Source organism: Choristoneura fumiferana, chromosome 17 (assembly GCF_025370935.1).
Source record: "Choristoneura fumiferana chromosome 17, NRCan_CFum_1, whole genome shotgun sequence".
NCBI classification, from domain to species: Eukaryota; Metazoa; Arthropoda; class Insecta; order Lepidoptera; family Tortricidae; genus Choristoneura; species Choristoneura fumiferana.
In genome coordinates, this window is record NC_133488.1 from 18,623,270 (window position 1) to 18,643,760 (window position 20,491).

The following is a 20,491-nucleotide window of genomic DNA, read 5'->3' on the forward strand; positions in this document are numbered from 1 at the left end:
AGATCTTCCATCTGTCTATCTTCATAATATCTTATCCCGCGAAAAGAAGGAAAAGATTCGCGCTGTCATCGTTCATCAATGTTTTTACCGTACGACGGCAAAACCTACTAGATCCAATGGAAAGCGCCATATTTTTCTAAAAAAACAACAACAACATCTTATCCCGCGTATCATCATCATCAGCATGAAGTTAAGCAGTTACTTTGAAAGCTAACTGTTACGACTCTAAGTTCAAAGAGTTGAGTCGTAATTCTCAGATGCTCTCAGAGATAGAGATAGGGTCTCTTCCGGGTGCAACCTCCTTCAATCTTGATCAACAGCTCAACACACAGCTCTGACAGTAATTTTTGTAGAAGAGAGAAATACGACTATAATTTTGATGATTCCGAAACGCAATTAGGCAAAGTTGGTACCGTAGAATTTAACTCCAAAGTGACCTTTAACTTTACCTGCTTCATCAATATTTAGGTGTAATGTAAAACGCATTAATATAAATAAATATTTTAAGTTTCATTAACAAACAAAGGCTTTTGTCCAGCAGTGGGACAACCCAGGTTACATAATAAAATAATAACAAACAAAACATTATAAATAAGTTTAAATTATCAAACAAGTCTACATCTCGGACTATTTACATTCCACTGCACGGCACAGGTTTAGTTCTCACGCGGTTAGAGTGCAGAATTGGGAACTTCACACGTTTTATTAAATTCTTCCCAGATGCGTGCGTCCTTTCTGATGTTTTCTTTACTGTGTCACATGGTTAATTTAAAATACAATTGCACACATAAATCTCGATAAGCTTAAAAGTGAGATGAGAGCCCGGGCTAAACCCACTACTCTGCTTGAGAGGCAATAGGTCAAAACATTAGACCACCAAAGCATTTTAGTTTTTTAAACATAAAGTTTTTTTTATTGTTGTAAATATTTAGCCGTGGAGGCCTAGTGGTTTGACTTGTCGCCTCTCAAGCAGAGGGTCGTGGGTTCAAACCCCGGCTCGCACCTCTGAGTTTTTCGAAATTCATGTGCGGAATAACATTTGAAATTTACCACGAGCTTTGCGGTGAAGGAAAACATCGTGAGGAAACCTGCACAAACCTGCGAAGCGATTCAATGGTGCGTGTGAAGTTCCCAATCCGCACTGGGCCCGCGTGGGAACTATGACCCAAGCCCTCTTGTTCTGAGAGGAGGCCTGTGCCCAGCAGTGGGACGTATATAGGCTGGGATGAAGATGATGAAATATTTAGAGGTTGCTTGGAAGGGCTTGCTTTAAAGAAAAAAACATTTTATTTCAGGCCATTCGATCCAATCCATAACAATATTTTAATAGAAAACATGCTAGATCTATTTTTAGGGGGTTATTGCGAAGCCACAAAGTCGCTATGGCTTACCATGGGGCTTTTCTCTATTTAAAGAAAAGAAGAAGAAAGAAAGAAAATATTCATACACAAACTAAAAGCTTGCATAAAAAAACCGTAACCGGGGGATTTACTTGTTTTATTTGCTGCTTATTATGTGGTGTTTGATAAAAAGTCATTGTGTCTTTTAGGGTTCCGGAGCCAAAATGGCAAAAATGGAACCCTTATAGTTTCGCCATGTCTGTCTGTCTGTCTGTCCGTCCGCGGCTTTGCTCAGGGACTATCAATGCTAGAAAGCTGTAACTTTGTACGGATTTAAAATGTAAACTATGCCGACAAAATGGTACAATAAAAAATAAAATAAAAATATTTAGGGTACCTCCCATAGACGTAAAGTGGGGGGGGATTTTTTTTTCTCATCCAACCCTATTGTGTAGGGTATCGTTGGATAGGTCTTTTGAAACCATTAGGGGTTTGCTAAGACGATTTTTTGATTCAGTGATTTGGAAGATTCCGTATTAAATACGAAATCCTTAGAAAAATATATACTTAGTTTTTTCGTAATGGCTACGGAACCCTATTTTGGGCGTGTCCGACACGCTCTTGGCCGGTTTTTTCGATATAAAACGAATGACATAAACGTCGATGGCTTTCGGCGGCAAGATTGTAGCGTGGGTTACAAGTCAAATACGGCAACGGCCGGCTCAGGTTATTGCCTCGTTGCCAAAAGCTGAGCCACGCCCGGATGACTTAACTATACGTGCCTGCACTGCCAATACATATCGTTATGTTAATAACGACTTTTCGCGCTGGTCGAGAGCCCTTAATTGAAAAATTAAAATGAAATATTTATTATTACACACAAAGCAATATTACATTTTTAGCAGTATACAATGGACCCTAAACTAAGCTGAGCCTGTATCTTGGGGCCCGGAATTATAGGGATAAGTTCGCCTTCGTACGTGTGTCTCAACATTGTCAATTGTGTTTGTTTATTTATAAGTATTCTGCGACAAAGAGTTTACATAGATAAATGTATGTACATACATACGATTTTAGCTATTTTACACTCAAAGCGCCAGCCAAGCATCAGCAGTTATAACTGCTCTCAATCACAACTATTGTTGCAATAATGACAGTGGAGGCCTGAGGGACTGAGTTTTGGAATTTTATCAAAGAAATAAACGAGGAAATACGGCCAGCCTTCTGGGCACCTTACCCATTGACGGCGATTTAGGCCAAATTTTCTATCTATAGTTTAATTATGTTTTATTATGTTTGTTTTTTCAAAGAAATTGTAACTTAAATATACACATACACAAAAAATAAAAATGTGCTACATGTAGCCTTTTTATGTGTTCCCAAACTGCGAGTCTACCTGCATATAAACATGTGTCAATGCCATTGTGGGCTATTTACTGCAATTTGGCGATTATTTTCATCCAGGGAATCGATTTTTGAAATTTAATAACTCCACTTGAAAAATTAAATTAAAATTTAAAAAATGTACAAATGTGTTGCTTCTGTACTCGTTTTTCAAATTAAACACAATTCTTCACCAAATTGTAATGATATTTTCGCGCGTGTAATCAGAAATAGGTCATCTTCTTTTGCTCGAGTCTTTTCGTGTTTCCGGAAATGTAACTATTATTGCACTATTAATGAAACTATAATTAACTATATTTTTATCTGCAGACAAATTGCACTTTAAAATGTTTAATTGTGTTCTTATCTTCCCGGTGTCATGTGACATTAAAAGGAAATGTTGGCCTTAGTGGCTCACTCAGTTTGAGGAATTACTTAAACAACATGCGAATATGAATGATCTCATTCATGACTCAAGCAAGAGGTAGAAATAACTTCCTTAACATTCGATCTGTTTTATAATTTTCGAACATTGTACTATTTTATATTTAAGTTCTGTATTTGTATTACTAGGTATACCTTACCTAGCCTACCTACCTGGCCTAGGCCTGCCTAGTGGGCTAGTACCTATAGGTACTTACACAAAAATTAAGTAAAAAGTACGTGTCCAACAGTTTATGAACGTGGAATCATTGTAGGCACTTCCACTGACTGAACTTGATATTGATTAAGATTTAGATTGGATAAGACTTAGAGACCCTACAGGTATATAGGTATGTACGGTCGGTTCCTTAACTTATGTTTCACTTTTTCATTTTAGTTGTATAAAAAAGTGGATACTTATATTAGGGCAGCGACTGTACATCCCTGCAACTTTTCTTTATGTAATTTTTACCTATATCTTTAAATTACTTTGTTAAGCTAGCTTTCCTGTTTAAGATCAGTAATTGTAATTATGTTTTTTTTAAATAACGTCCTTCTTGCATTCTTCTTGGCAATCAATATGATGGTCTTTCCGAAAGCGCTGGTAGTAAAAAAGTGACACGTAAAAGAGCCCTTTGTGAACTACTTTCAGAATAAACCTTTTGTTATTTTTTGGTACAAAATATAAAAACATATTAGCAAAATATTAACGTGGCAAAATACACGTGTCGTATTCCGTCATAAAAGAAGCCAGGGTTACAGCCATGACCCCTACTTTCTTCGACACCCGATAAAACTGCACGTTAGTGCTACTACCATATGTCAATAACCGACCTACTAACTGTGTAAAAAGTACCAAGTATAACCACTATAACCTGACCTGCATCATCTTACTTTAAGCACTATAACGAGTTCAACTTACACTGGGTATTATTAGGGTAACAACCATTTAAGTAGAGCTCTGTCGTGTTGTTTCGCGGTGATAGGTGAGGGTTAGGATATAATGGTGATGATATAGGGTGATGCAAGGCGTGCCTTGCTGGGCGCGCCGATTCGACCTATATTGGGTTTACGACAAAGTACTCTTTGTAGTAAATGCATTGTATGTGATTTTGTTTTTATAGTGATACAGAGAAATTAAGGTTTGTTTGGTTCTGTTTGCTCTTTCGTTTTGTCTCGCTGAAGGAAAAAACCATGTAATTGTAAAGCCGAGTTTAGACTTGCAAGAAAAATCGTGCAAGTTGCATTAGGTACATTGCGAGGCCGTGAAGCCAACGAGTTTGTAGTGGTCAATCGAGCGCCGCAATGTAATGCAACTTGTACGATTTTTCTTGCAAGTCTAAACTTGGCTTTAAGCAATACAAGGAGTATTTTAAGGTCCTTACCTGCGCTATACTTGGTTTGGATAGGTATTTATTTAAATGTAACAAAACAGCGTCAATTGGTGTCTTAAATATTGAAATTCCCCCATTAAACTATCTAAACATTTTCATTTCTGTATTGAAATACACTAGTCTAGTTTAAATTACAATGATTAACAGATAGCGGAATTTTCATGGCATTTTTTGACCTGTCATAGTGACTTCTTACTTATCGAATCTATCTAAATGATGTCTAAGACTTTAAATTAAATTGTTGTAAAGTTATCATGTTATGTAGAGCGCTCTTTTTCCGCATACAAATGTATATTTGACTGTAAAACAAGTAGTTTAAATCCGGAAAATATCAAAAAAATCATCTATTTCTTTTAAATACATTATTGGAACACTTGTTAACATTACAATAGAAGAATTTCAACTTGAAATTGAAAAAAAAAACTGTACTGAAATTATTAAATTAGAAATTGTTATCCATTCATTGTTCATTGCATATGCCTATTTCACATTTTCAACTGCTCGAAAGTTAATTGGAAGAGATCGCTCTTTAACTTACGGCCGCCTATTGTTTACCTCTACTTTTAATCTTCTTTAGTAGCTAAGTACCTATGTTGTGTATCGATACGTATATGTATCGGACGGAAGTCCATAAGTGAGAAGTCACTATGACAGGTCAAAAAGTGCCATGAAAATTCCGCTCCCTGATGATTAAGACAAGTAGGTAAAGTGTATAAAAACCTTGAATATACCAAATCTGGCAGCTGAAGTTTGTTTACATTTAGTTAATTACCTATCCAATCCAAGTATAGGTCCGTATGAAAACTACATCCTAAATTCTCACAATCTGGGAGGCAATCTAACAGGAGGACCAATAGAACATTACTTATACACAAGAGATGATAATGATGACAATACTGCACCAACAACCCCCTATTTTAGTACCATCTTCTAATGATTTAGCTTGCCAAGAATGTTAAATATTATTAGTATGTAAATTTCCACATACAAATCAATCATAAGCATTTCTTGCCGACATGTCATTGCCTTCGCTATGGGAAGCGAGTTTTCCGTTACTACTTTCCCATTATTGTCGCATGGGACAATACGACAGTTACATAGATAAGTAAGTTGATTTATGTGGTTGCGTACGCAATGGTTTGGAAAAATCGGGTTTGCATTTATTGGAAACAATGCGGCTTCCGAGGATTAAATAGTGTTTACTGTAGAGAAAGCCTGTCCAAGCCATCTAGACAAGATTAGGTACAGTCGAACAAACTGAGGCCGTATTACCTAACGTTTTTGACGCTCGCAATCGATCAAATGGCAGTTATTGTGTGCGAAATTTGGCATTTGATTGCGATTGCAAGCGTCAGAAACGTAAGGCAAATGGGCAATAAGTACAGGGTCTTATTCATGTATCAGGGTACCAATTAAATAAATGATGAGGATATATTAATTATGCCTGTTTGTACTAAAGTAAAACTGACAAAAGTGTAAACATGGAACGCGTATTAGGTATATGTTTTTTAAACGAAAAAAGGTTACTATTCTTTGTCTAACAATACATATAAATATAAAGTTACCTATGAATTAAAAGAATTTCTTTGCTCACCCGCGACCTATTCATTGATATGGACCTCCGAAAAGTAATGCCTGATTTAATAAATTATATATGTAAAATTACCTGTCAAAAGTATGTCACAACCATGGTTGCCAAGAAGTTTGAATTTAATGTTTAAATCTGATTTAGCCAGGCCATCCATTTGCAATTTATGAATAAATATAATTATTTGACATTCAAATTTTGACATTATCAAATAGCAGATGAGGTATTATTTCTAATACCGGATCTTGGACTATTAGATAGCTGTACATTTAATGGATTTACTACTCAATGTAACGGAAAAAAATTCTTAATTGATGTTGTTTTTTTTAAACAATATATTAAAAACTTTAGGTATTCAATAACTTCTTAGTAGGTACTGAACTGAATTTTACACTAGCATCGCCAACCGAGTGGAAAAGTAGTATATCCAGAGATAATCAAGGTCATTGTGGACAGGGAATAATGACGAGTCGAGCCTGTCTGCAACACGTTCTTATGACTAAAAACAAATACATTAAAATGTCAATAATGTGTCTATTAACACCAGTTTGACCCTCAGCGCGTACGCAGCTGTTTGCGTAGATGTTCAGCAGTGACTCACGAATGCGCGTTACAGTAATCATGTATTGTGGTGTATTGATATTGTGACTAAGTTGAGATCTGTCAATAAATCGATTTTAAAATAATGATTAGTTGCTAGGACATGAAGACTAACGATAAAAAAAAGGATCATCGCTAAAGAAAATACGAGTATGATATATATTTTTACATATCTTCTAACTTCATTCTGAAAACGATCTAACTTAACCTGTTTTTTTTTAAATTAAAACTAATATTAAAACTAGTTTCTTAAAACCAAATTAAATGTAGAAGTTTCCCCCGTGCCGTTGTGGCCAAAAGACTGGCGGAGTTTCCTCGTTGAATAGTTAGTATTAAGTATGTAAATTTTTTGAAAGATGTAGCTGCCGGCCCTTTTCGCTCTCTCTCTAAGTCGTGTCAATCAGGCGTTTTTGCAAATATTTTAAAAGTGTAGTCTTTGTCTACGTTTTAGTTTTAATTCAGTACCTACCTGGGAGACCGAGAAAAGAAAAACATATTGACCTTTTCCTTGATAATTCGTCTTATATTTTTGATATTAATACAATTCTTACTTTTGGGTATTTAATAACGAGACAGAGTTCTTTCTTATATTTACGAGTATTAAGTACAATATTTTTGTTGATTGTGCTTGCATTAGGTAAAAATATTATAATCCAATATACCAAATTTATAGTCAATTCGAGTTGTGTTTTTGATTTTAATAAATATTAATCTACATTCGAAAAAATCTCACAAACTATTTAAGAACTAGATATATGTATATTATTAGGATTGAGTATGTAAACATGAGCCCAATTCAAACATATCGTATCAATACAGTGTTATATGCTTAAATTATTTTTATTGTATTAAAATAAAATCGATTTTCCGGAGGTTGAATTCTGAAAATGTCGAGCTTGGAGCCTAGATTATTTTTATCATTTCGGAGAACGTTTTACCCACGATACCTACATATGTACATGGCTTATCAATTTTACATAAAATACCTACGTGGTTTATCTAAACATTAATTAATAATGGCACTTTTGTTTTTTCATTGTTGGGAAATTAAACCTGCAAATTACATTTCTGCTAAAGATGGGCCGGGTCCTGGTTTTGCCGGGTAATGGGTAACGGGTACCCGGCATAATTTTTGCAAAATTACCCGGCATTTAAATCCCTTTAAAATCCAACGCTCGGAAGGGCGGGGTGAGGCAGAGTGTGACTTTGTTTTTACATCACAATCTGCTGAATTTGAAGTTTGATTATTGACATTAAAAATTTAACAAATTAATACTTACATAAATCGAGCTCAATGACTAATAATGATTAATAAATGAGAAATAAAGACTTGATTGAATACTAAATTTTGTTAAAATTTTAAGTGGATTTAAATACAAAGTTTAATAAACATTTTCCTATTAAAACAGTTTTTTTTTTATTAATTACTCGTTATCCGGCATCATTATCCGGTATCCGGCCGGATCCTGAAAAAGTGCCGAAACCGCCTAGTACTAGATCCTAGCCGGGTAACCGGTGCATCTTTAATTTCTGCAGTTTATTTCATTTATTTTTTGTGTCCGTAAGTATGACGTAACTAGCAATTGAAAGTATACTTAATAAAATATTTGGCCATAATATTCCGAGACACATTTAAACGAATGCGCAGAAAAAATATTTCTTCAACGCAGCCATTTCTAAACGGCTAGGTACTTCGATTTGAAGAATACAACTTCCAATAACAGTTACAAATATATATTTATACTAATAAAGTTATAGTATAAAAATACTAAAAATTCAATTAATAACGTACCTATATTGAAATCACTTGTCTAGAAATTTTATTTGAATATATGATTTTGTTGTATTATTAAATCAATTATTCACTGAAATTAATAGTTAAAAAGAAGACAAAGAAAACTTACAAGACACCTTAACTAAATATATCTAAATATATATATATGTTACTATAAAAATAAAAATTATAAAAAGAACACCCCGTCCAAAAGATCTGCCTGTGGCAGGGTTGCCATGATATATACTGGCCGCATTACCCCTTTGGACCGCAATATTTGATTATATTTCTACAAATCTAATGCTCGGATAAAAAATGACTAGAATTAAAAATTATGCATATCTTTTCATCATTTTGCAATCAGTACTTTGAGTGTAACTAAAAAAAATCGCTCCCACACTTGAATACGCAATCAACCAATATACAACTACCCCAAAAGTTTATCTTAATAAGTAGAAATAGAAATAGAAAATATTTATTTCGCACTTTGCAAATTACACAAACACAAAACAAAAAAAAACATTTATTAGTAGGTATTTGCGAAATCACGAAGCAGTCTCAGCTCAGCATAGTGTTGGCCGTGTAGGCCAACGCTGGTCTTCCGCCGTGACCGCTTGGCGACTTCATAAAATTTAACTAGGTATCAAAAATAAAAATTCAAAACCAAACAAAAGACATGTTTAAATAAATTTTTGACAAAACAAAACAGTAAAGGTGGATCTATTTTTTTTTTATTTGAACCCAATTCATTTAAAAAGCGTCGTAAGAATTTAATACGGATTATAATAAATCGACTCTAGTAGGTACATACTTATAGTGGTAGTTAAAGGCACTCGACCGATTATGAGAATGTTTCTTTGACGTCTGTCTAGCCGGTGTATGAGTCATGTACCTATGTACAACGATCTCTTTGACACAGGTCGAGGCGCTCTGTGGTCTAACATCAAAATTAAATAAAGTTGACGATAAAATGATCTAGTCACTAGGTATTTTACTAAATTCACAGTTGTATAATTAAAAAAGTACTTGCTACAAATTTCATGTCCCCCGGCGGTTGTTATACCCTAAAAATACACAAAGTTCACAAAAATGAAGGAATTAGAGTAAGTAGATGGGAGTCCCATCTATAAAAAGCAGCGAAAGACGATGGATGCAAGAAAGAAAAAGTATGAGGAATAAAAGTACATCATGATCATCATGTCATCCGAAAGACGTCCACTGCTGGACATAGGCCTCGCCCAAGGTTCTCCACTCAGACCGGTCTTGTGCTTTCCGCATCTACAACCATTTACCGTGTGGTGTCGGTCAAGAATTGCACCACCCCCTCTCTTCCCGTGGGTGTCGTAAGAGGCGACTAAGGGATAAACCGGAGGATGGGCAGCAGCGTCCTCCGTGAACTATCGGGTATAACTGCGGTCGCCAACCCGCCTGCCAAGCGTGGCGACTAAGGCATTTTTCCCCCAAGGTACAAGATATAAAACTAATAAAAGTACGTGAAGAATAAATGCGAGAACCGGTATGAATGAGAACAAGATAAACATAGGCTGGCTCCGATTATGTTGGAGGTAAGACGAAAAAAAAAGAAAAAAAACCCTAAAGGTTGAAATTTCGAAATTTTATCCCGATCCCAATGGAATGTCGGAATAGCCTATATGATATTCCAGCCAGATGTCCAGTGGCCAGAGAGAGCGAAAAGAGCAAGAGAAACATACTTAATGTAATCTATATATATAAAAGAAGAAACTGACTGACTGACTGACTTATAGATCAACGCACAGCCCAAACCACTGGGGCTAGAAACTTGAAATTTGGAACATATGTTCCTTAATAGATGTAGACGCGCACTAAGAAAGGATTTTTCGAAATTCCCACGGGACAGGGAAATATCTAAACTTTTTTCGCTTCTTTGTTTGTAGTCGAATCTCTGAAACTATTGAGCCGATTTTTAAAATTCTTTCACCGTTAGTAAGCTACACTATCCTTGATTGACATGGGTTACTTTTATCCGGGATAATGCAAAATTCCCGCGGGATAGAAATAAATTAATTCAATTACGGAGCTGATTTAAAAAAATTCTTACATATTATGTGATATGACTATCCCAAATGACAAAGGCTACTTTTTCTTCGGGAAATTACAAAATTCCCATGGGATAGAAAAACTGAATGCAACTTCGGCGATGATTTAAAAATTCTTACATCAATAGAAAGCTACACTATTCCTCTTTAGTATAGACTACTCTTCTTCGGAAAAATGCAAAATTCCCGCGGGATAGAAATAAGTGAATTCAACTTCGGGTCTGATTTTAAAAGTTCTTTCAACAAAAGTAAGCTACAGTATTCCTGATTGACATAGGATACGTTTTTCCGGGAAAATGAAAAATTCCCGCGGGATAGAAATAAGTAAATTCAACTTTGGCACTGCTTTTAAAAATTCTTTCGTATGATAATATGACTATCCTCGATTGACATAGGTCACTTTTTTTTCGGAAAATCCAAAATTCCCATGGGATAAAAAAACTGAATTCAACTTAAGAGCTGATTTTAAAAAATTCTTCCACTAATATAAAGCTACACTGATTGCTGATTGGTATAGATTACTCTTCTTTGGGAAATGCAAAATTCCCGCAGGATAGGTACATAGAAGTAAGTAAGACAATCTAAATTCAGAGCTGAATTTAAAAATTCTTTCACTAATAAGTAGTAATCTGCAGTATCTCTGATTGACATAGGCTGCTTTTCTACACAATCATGCAAAGATCGAAATACTTAAGTAAAATTCATCATTGGGGTTGATTTAAAAAGATATTTTACCAATTGGGAGCTACATTATCCCGATTAGCATACGCTACTTTTCTCCGAGAAAACGTAAAACTCCCGCGGGATAGCAAAAAGTGAATTCAACTTCAGGGTTGATTTATTTATAATTGTATACCTAACTCTACCTGAACAGTACATGACTGCTGACTGACAGACAACGCATAGCCAAAACTACTGGTGCTAGAGACTTGAAATTGGTCTTAGATGGAGCTATGTACTCTGTGACCTAAACCTAAGTAATAGAGAGGTGCACTAGGGAACGATTTTTAGAAAATCCCACGGAATAGGAAATATCTCAACTTTGTTTGTTCTTTGTTTGTTAGGGTAATCTCTGAAACTACTGAGTTGATTTAAATAGTTCTATTACCAATAGAAAGCTACAATATCCGTGATGGACAGACTCCTTTTTTTATGCAAAATTTCCGCAGAATAAAAATAAGTGAATTCCATTTCGGGCAGATTTTCAAAATTCTTTTAATAATAGAAAGAAAGCTACAATCTGTCTCTCATCGACAATTAAGAATATTAAAATAGATCATAACAGTAATTCATGTCCGCGGGGACTTTACAATTTCTCGAGATACAATCCTATATCCTACAGTGTAGGAAGTCGCCGGAAAAAGAAACGCGTAGTACTTTTTAACGTTTCAGCGAAACAGGGTTTCAGAGTTTGTATGATTAATTACGTATGTAGGTTGATTTTTGAATTCCAAAATGTGCACCATCTGTCTAAAACAACGTCTTACTGTATTTATATTTCCATGAAATCCTCCAAAAAATCAATCAAAACACGAAAAAAAGGATCGCAGAAAGAAAATGTATGTTAATTGTTACCCCAAATTTAACGCGAGCGAAGCCGCGGGCAAAAGCTAGTGAGATATGTAAGTACCAACTTCTAATTTTGAATATCAGAGTAGAGCACAGTGTATTGAAAGCTTCATAGACACCACTGATTTGCTTGGCTGGTGTATACATATAAATATAATCACGGGCTTAAGTCCTGGCTAAGACAATACGTGAACTTGCATACAAGTTTCACTACATTGCAGTATTTGATTGATTAACTGAATTCATTGTCCCTCAATAGTCTGCGATGTACCTAACGCAACTCATCATCATGATCCCAGCCTATATACAGCCTGTATACGCACAGGCCTCCCCTCAGAATGAGAGGGCTTGGGCAGTAGTTCCCGCGCGGGCCCAGTGCGGATTGGGAACTTCACACACACCATTGAATTGCTTCGCAGGTTTGTGCAGGTTTCGTCACGATGTTTTCCTTCACCGTAAAGCTCGTGGTAAATTTCAAATGTAATTCCGCACATGAATTTCGAAAAACTCAGAGGTGCGAGCCGGGGTTTGAACCCACGATCCTCTGCTTGAGAGGCCATAGGTCAAACCACTCTGCCACCACGGCTTCGGTAACGCAACTCGCATGCAAGTTTTTGCATCGTCTAAATAGGGCTTTAGATTAAAAAAAATACCATTAGGTACCGTTTGAAAGAAAACATTCCTTTATTATTCGTATTCCTTATTTCTTACCCCACTTAACTATCGAACCTTTCCTAGCGGCTCGGGTCGAATGACGCGTTTGCACTCGTTGTACAATCTACTATATTTTAATTTATTGACATTCAACAGTGTCTTTAAAGCCTTTGAAACAATTCATTCTTGTTATAAGTTATGTTAACCCTGAACGAATGGTCTGCTACTCTGCCCTTTGTTTCACATACCAAGGAATTGAATGGACATTTTAGACGTAAGTACCATGACCTATTTTGAAATGTATGATTATGAATTACTAATATAGAGAGTGGTAATATAGTAAAAGGATTAGGATTCCATTGTTATATCTATCTAATATGCTGAGTATTCTGATTGAAATAGGTAAGAAGATACACCTCTTATCATAAATATCTTACAAATCTTGCATACATTAGAAATCTGTTTTGTGTATATATTTATGTTCAAAATGTAAACTTCTCTATAAACAGGTGGTAGGACCTTGTGCAAGGTCCGCCCGGATTGCTACCACCATCTTGCTCGCTAATCCTGCAGTGAAATAGCAGTGCTTGCACTGTTGTGTTTCGGTGTAGAGAGTATGACAGCCGGTGAAATTACTGGCACTTAAGGTACCGTCAGGAGAACCACTTGCTCGTTTGCCATCCAGTCGAATAAAAAAAAATATTTGTTATAAATTTATACAGAGTATATAATAATGTTGATCAAAATCGAAATTTTAGAGTATCAAATAACCGATGAAAGTAATTATAATTAAATTTCAGAATAATTAAATTAAATCAATTTTAAATCAATCAAAATTGAAAGCATACTCGTAGCGTTAATTTAGCTATTGTTTTGAGTTAAATACAATGTAGGTATAGTGCTTTATTTTCCCTCGACAATACCTCTCATTTTGAGAGGAGGCCTGTGCCCTACAGTGGGACGTATGTATAGGCCGAAATGGTGATGATGGTGATGATGACATATAAAGTACTTTATTTTTACGTAAGTAGTAGTTATATTCATCCGCGTACCGCTGAAAGTTTTTTGAAAACTTTTTGGATTCCGTACCTCTAGAGCAAAAGGGACCTCTTATTTATAGTATAATTTCGTTATCCCTCTCTCTGTCTGTCAAGGCCCCCTTTTCTCAGATCACTTGAAGGTAGATATCAAGTTAAAATTAATAATGAAACATGCGCACGAGTTTCTATGGGCGTGTAGTATTTAGTAGGTAGTGTGGCGGTATTATCCAGGCCGGTAAAGTGTCACCAATGAAATTCAAAGGTTGTCACACCTACCCGCCAAGTCAACAAAAAATATTTTTCATACTTAGTCACAGTGCCCATATTTTTCAAACCGCAGTTGACATCGCAAAAATTGTTCATAACATCCTTAGAGAAGCAAATATCCTGCTCTACTGAAATTGTGACCAATTTGAGCAAATTCATGTCGTGATGGTGAATGAAACACAAGTTGCACATATTCTTTGTTATGTTATTAAAATGTTATTTCTAACCTTACGAAAAATTAGAATTCGCAAATTCGGTAACTACTTTGTACCTACTTACAAATAACAATAAATAAGAAAACATCTACCTATACTTAAATTAAAGATCAAGATACAAAATGTAAATATCCTTAGACGTCTAAAAACTTCGATCCAACAGTCAACGCCCGCTGCCGAAAATTCGCAAAAAATAGTGAACTCACCTCGCTCTGACCGAAACTCGATTAAAATAATCCCATACGATGCATCACTGCACTACACTACACTTGGCTTGAAGTTTGCCGAAATGTGAGCAAACAGATCGATTCCTTATCACTATCACTCGTTATCTATCACTGACGATGGCTGGAAATATTTTCCCAGCCCTATTTAGAAAATTAAAAAAAGAATTAGAAAAAAAAATGAACTCGATTCTAAATTCAAAAAATGTTACGTTAGCGGCTGGTTAGTTTGAAGGTCGCGCGCGACATCTCATTGCGAGCGTAGGCAGTGAACTGGCGTAATACAGCCAGACCGGTCAAGTAAGAGCTTACTGTGTCATCCTTTGCGATAGCCGTTTTCCAACTAGCGGTATAAACGGCACTGTGTAACACCGTGTTAATAACTTCCATTAGAAAATGAGCATTCTATGAATAAAATTACCAGTGCCTTTAAATAAAGTCGCTCCTTTGACCTTCCAGATTCAATACATCCCATTGTAATCAAAAATACCTATATTCTATTAGTATTCATGTATACTTAAGATTGCTTCGCTCAAGTACTGACGGTGCCTGCACGTGTATTTCAGCCTTAGTACAATGCACTTTCTTGACGCAGCTGCAGCCGTTAAAATGAAGTAAAGGTCAGTGGAACACGTTTACAACTTTCAGCCATAGGTACAGATTATAAATCCAATATTAGTCGTAATAAAGAAAGTCCTCCTAAAAATAGGTTTAGTTTTAACCAGTTTATGTCTGATCATAGTACCTAATATTATAATCATCAAAATCAAGGCATCCGAGCTTCACTTGGAGCTTTTTATTGTAATAAATACAGTTATATTTTTAAGAAATTAAAAATTAGATAAATAATGAAAAGAAATATAAAAATAATTTGTTATGTATATGACCGGGATTCCACTCAAATCACCAATTTGCAATTCCAACGTTTATACAGCCTGATCTGCCCCCTGTACCCCAAAAGTTACAAAGTGCTATAATTCTACAAAACTGTTAAGTACCTACAAAATGAGAGAAACTTAACAATTTTGTAGAATTGTAGCACTTGTAACTTTTGTGGTACAGGGGCCTGATCACCGAATTCACGTTGTTAAGTTAAGAGTCTAAGGGGCTGTTTCACTACCCATTGGTTAATTTTATTTGACGGATAGCTGTGATGCCGTCTCCGTCTATTCGAACAAACAGAGACGGCATCACATTTATCCGTCAGATAAATTTAATCAATGGATGGTGAAACAGATAGTAAGAGTGCAATAGGTATTTAGTGATCTAAAAAATTAATTATCCATCATCTCAATTATCAGAAAATATTTCACACAATTTTTTCTTTTGCCAATTAAACAAAAAATGATGAAGATACAGATATACTTAGTTAAAGTTCCGCGTGAGTCACGCCGTGCGTCGCTTTTTAGCGAATAAAATTGTATAATATAAGTCATGTGAAGCCGTGGTGGCCTAGTGGTTTGACCTATCGCCTCTCAAGCAGAGGGTCGTGGGTTCAAACCCCGGCTCGCACCTCTGAGTTTTTCGAAATTCATGTGCGGAATTACCTACATTTGAAATTTACCACGAGCTTTGCGGTGAAGGAAAACATCGTGAGAAAACCTGCACAAACCTGCGAAGCGATTCAATGGTGCGTGTGAAGTTCCCAATCCGCACTGGGCCCGCGTGGGACCTATGGCCCAAGCCATCTTGTTCTCAGAGGAGGCCTGTGCCCAGCAGTGGGACGTATATAGGCTGGGATGGATGGATAAGTCATGTCATGACAGCTAGAGGCGCCGATGAGGCGTTGCCTAGAGCGATCGGCATTTTATCCATAATTTATATAATATATTTAATCCGCCTCAGCCCCTAAGTCATATTTAATAGACCGTAAACAGACATCCTTCATAAGAACAGTTTGATTACTTACTCAAAGTTACCTTACAAAACCTAGAGCCAATAATCTTGGAAAGATGTAATCTTTATAGTCTTGGCAAAATCTAAATATGCCAAGGCCAATGTAAGAGTAACTGTTTGTAATTAACTACAATTGCACAGAACCCGGGCTCGTCCGTTTTGAAAGAACACTATATTGCTAATGTATGCACATACGTTAATTCACTTTCGAGTTTGTTGGTTCTTATGAAATTAGTGGTGTTTTTTTTTATTGTTTTTATGAAATTGGTATACTAGTTAGGAAACGTCGAATGTAAGTTATCTTGTTTCTATGCTAAGTAGTGACTTGTTCGGTAGAAAGGGAAGCAGATTATGGTAGGAATCAGCTGATTTATTTATTTACTTTCTCAAAAATATTATGGTTACTATCCCAAGAATTCGTAGTCTTGACGACGCATTAAAAACAACCGCTTAGGTACTTAGGTACCAAATTTCATGAGTCTCCAGCGGATGAGATTTCGAGATTTTATGAAATATATGGATACAAATGATCTTATTGGATGTTTCAGACGTCTAGCTATCTACATATACTCTGTTGAACGAACATTGAAGAAGTATATATTTTTTCCCATGCACTTGTTTATCATTTGGTCTGAGTACCTACAAACTTTCAAAGTATGGGCTGTTTGTTCACTCAAGACAATAAACTTGTTGTAAGTATCATGTTTTAGAATGACGTTGAAATACATGTATGCGAAAGGTTGTCCACGGTAAGTTTTTTCGCCGCCGTTGGCACAAAAAAAAAAAATGAACAAAATCCTAAAAAAAAAACTAAATTTCAATAAAAAAAATCATCACTGGTAAATAATAGTTTTAAACAACTCTAAAATCTTGTTTTACCACTTAACAGATAACTGATAAATATTTTTCTGATATTCGAATAACAGAGACTTCATAACAGACATCTGTCACATAAAATATTAGAAACTTATCAGACAGTAGTGATAAAAGCCCCCGCCATAGTTTGTTTCATGAAGAAATTCATTGATTGAAATTTAAATTGTTATCTACGCCCGATTGTGTAAGGAACAACAATGTTATTAGACTAATATGCGTTACAAAACCAGAATGTATCTTGATGAGCTGATTTATTGCACATCTTCAGAAATTGAGAGCATGCAATCAAATAACCATTCAATGAGTGATTGCATCGCATGCTTCAGTGGCAAAGAGTTTCATTATTACAGACGGACTGTTGTCTTAAGGCTTACGCTAGCTGGCGCGGGTGCATGGAGCGGGCGAATGCCGGCGGGTGCGGGTGCAGGCACAGAATAAGTAATTTTTCGCTTCGCATGCTCATAAAATGTTACATTAGTCTGTGCATATCGGGACTAAAGCTCTTTTTTATTCTCTAGGGCTGAAAGTATTTTTTTTTAATTTACGTTGGAAATGGAGGATTTTTTGGGCGTGGAAATAACCTCAAAATGACAACTGTGGGATTTTTTTTAAAAAAACACGAAAACGCAAAACGTGAGAATGAGAATGAGAATGCTTTATTTGCCAGAATACATAATATAGAATACATATGCGTGAATCGCAATTAATGATTGCGAATATGAATCTATTCAATTATATTAGGGATTAATTCATTTTATTATGCATAATCCAATTAGTTTTAAATTTTGAAACGTTGGCTAAAGCTAAGCTCATAAAGCGTCACTTCATAAACAATAAAAGAAAAACCGCTCAACAATTTTTTTTTGTTATTTGAATTTTGGAACAGATGGCCTGTTCATTAGTCGAGCGTACGTTTTTAAAAAGTAATATTGTAGTTTTGAACAAAACATTGTTTTTTTCCCTCGCATTCAAAGTGAAAAGTAGAGTGTTTATCGCGAGACTAAACAACCGTAATGTGACTCGAACTATAGCCACCCTCACTCCGCTCGGGTGGCTAAACATCTCGTGTCATTATGGCTTGTTTTAGTCCCTTGATGAACAATCAACTATATACTCAACTATAGGTGCAGGTAAAATCCGTCACGCGTGCAGTTAGCGCTGCTCTACGTACTATTTTTCAATAGGCCACTCCGTGCAAACCGCGGGATCTATAGGGCTACTACGAAATTCGGAAAAAGAAATTTGTATTGTACCATCCCGCCGACGCTTATATTGTTTAATACGAGAGTGAGAGGGACGGTACGATACGAACTTCGAATTTCGCAGTAGCTACTTTTACAGCTTTTCTGCCGGAGATAGAACGAGCTGCAACATAGGCCGCTCTACAAGAAGTTTAACTTAGCATGCCAAAGGGTGAGCAATAGCGTTTCACCATTTTCTGTTATAATCTCGTATCGCATAGTATCGTTTGGCATAATTATCATATCGCCGATTTTTTTTTTCAGATTTTAACCTCTTTTGTACAAGACTCATATCGCATATTCTTGCTTGGTCTAACACCTTATGTGGTGTGATCCGAGTAAGGCGTGTATGTTCTATGTGGGGTCAGTTCGAACCTAAATTAACCTATTTATCTTTTGCAATTCGTTTCTGTGTGGCTTGGGAAAATAGTGCGATGGTTTCGTTTTGGGAAATTAGGTAATCAAAATTACGAGAAATTACTTCTATGCAAAGTTAATTATTATAAAAAATACGGTTAATCTTTAGATAGATAGGTATATGTACTGCAAAATAATTATGTAAAACAGCTTTCAATTTAGAGGTACATTTAATACAAGTTTTTTAAATCTATGCTTTGAAGTCAGACAGTCGAGAGACTGGTTAGTTATTAACTCGACGTAGTACTTAAACTAAAGCGCTACCTGTTTAACTAATTTGTAAAATTACAAGAATGCTTTCTTGTAATGGGTACTGAAACATAAGCACAACAAGGAGCTACGAATATAAGTTACTACGAATAAACTTCTGTCCTAACGTAATGTAAATTACTTCTTTAATAAAACTGATGTACCTATACTCGTAATTACTGCTATACACCATCTTCACACACATACAGGCAGCAGGTTTGCAGGTGGTAGGACCTTGTGCAAGGTCCGCCCGGATTGCTACCACCATCTTGCTCGCTAATCCTGCCGTGAAGTAGCAGTGCTTGCACTGTTGTGTTTCGGCGTGCAGAGTAAGACAGCCGGTGAAATTACTGGCACGTGAGGTATCTCATCTTAGGCCTCTAGGTTGGCAACGCGTCTGCAATACCCCCGGTGTTGCAGATGTTTGTGGGCGGTGGTGATCTCTTACCATCAGGAGACCCACTTGCTCGTTTGCCATCCAGCCGAATAAAAAATAAAAAAAAACACACGAATGCATAAATTATTGTTAAGCTAGCCCTGTACTTAGTATTAATGTTAGGTAATTTATTTGGACTTGGTACGAGTATATCGCTACGCCAATTGTAAAAGAGCGGAATTTCCTGAAACAAGTATTATTTATAACGTTTCAAACTTTCGTGATTCTCACTCATAGTCAAAATACCATAACGGGACTTATCACGCTATTTTTACACTAGTAATATTTACCTCGACGTTTCGGCAACGTTACAGTTGCCGTGGTCACGAGTAGACTGAAGTGTGGGGTGTCAAGTCTGCCTAGCAGCGCGAGTTCTACGAACTACCCGCACTTGATCATTAATAGTACCGGCACTCGTATCACGAACTACCCGCACTTGGTCACTTTTATTAGTCACCCTATCACACCGACACACAACACTAACAACGTCCGATCGTCCCTCCGAACAAAAAGTAACAGTAACAGGTAAGAAGTAGTAGGAAGTATTATTTACCCAATAAACTTTTTTTTTTCAATCATTTCAAGGATGTAGAGTCGTCAACAATGCACCTACTTGATTTATTAACAATCAGTAACTTCCTTCCTCAAACATTCAACTATCTCAAAATCCAATACAAAAAAAACACATAAATTCAGGGTAGACAAACCTACCTATCTAATGATAAATGTTTGAAAGAAGAAGGAGTAGTGCCAGTGTCAGTAATTTGCATTAAAATAGTACCTAACTATACAAACTTTAACAGTATAAAATAAATAAATATTGTGGG

General features: G+C 36.0%; 1 protein-coding gene across 3 annotated transcripts in view; it reads right to left on the bottom strand.

Moving 5' to 3' along the window:
• The window catches only part of LOC141437372 (unconventional myosin IC-like), a 131,421-nt gene that overhangs the window by 101,629 nt on the left and 9,301 nt on the right, over window positions 1–20,491 (bottom strand). Inside the window, exon 1 of one of the 3 annotated variants that reach the window (XM_074100679.1) lies at window positions 14,532–14,814. The exons of the other annotated variants lie outside the window; for them this stretch is intronic. The gene's annotated coding sequence lies outside the window, so the exon portion shown is untranslated. Of the gene's footprint in view, window positions 1–14,531; window positions 14,815–20,491 lie in introns of those variants that run through there. 3 annotated transcript variants of the gene reach the window in all.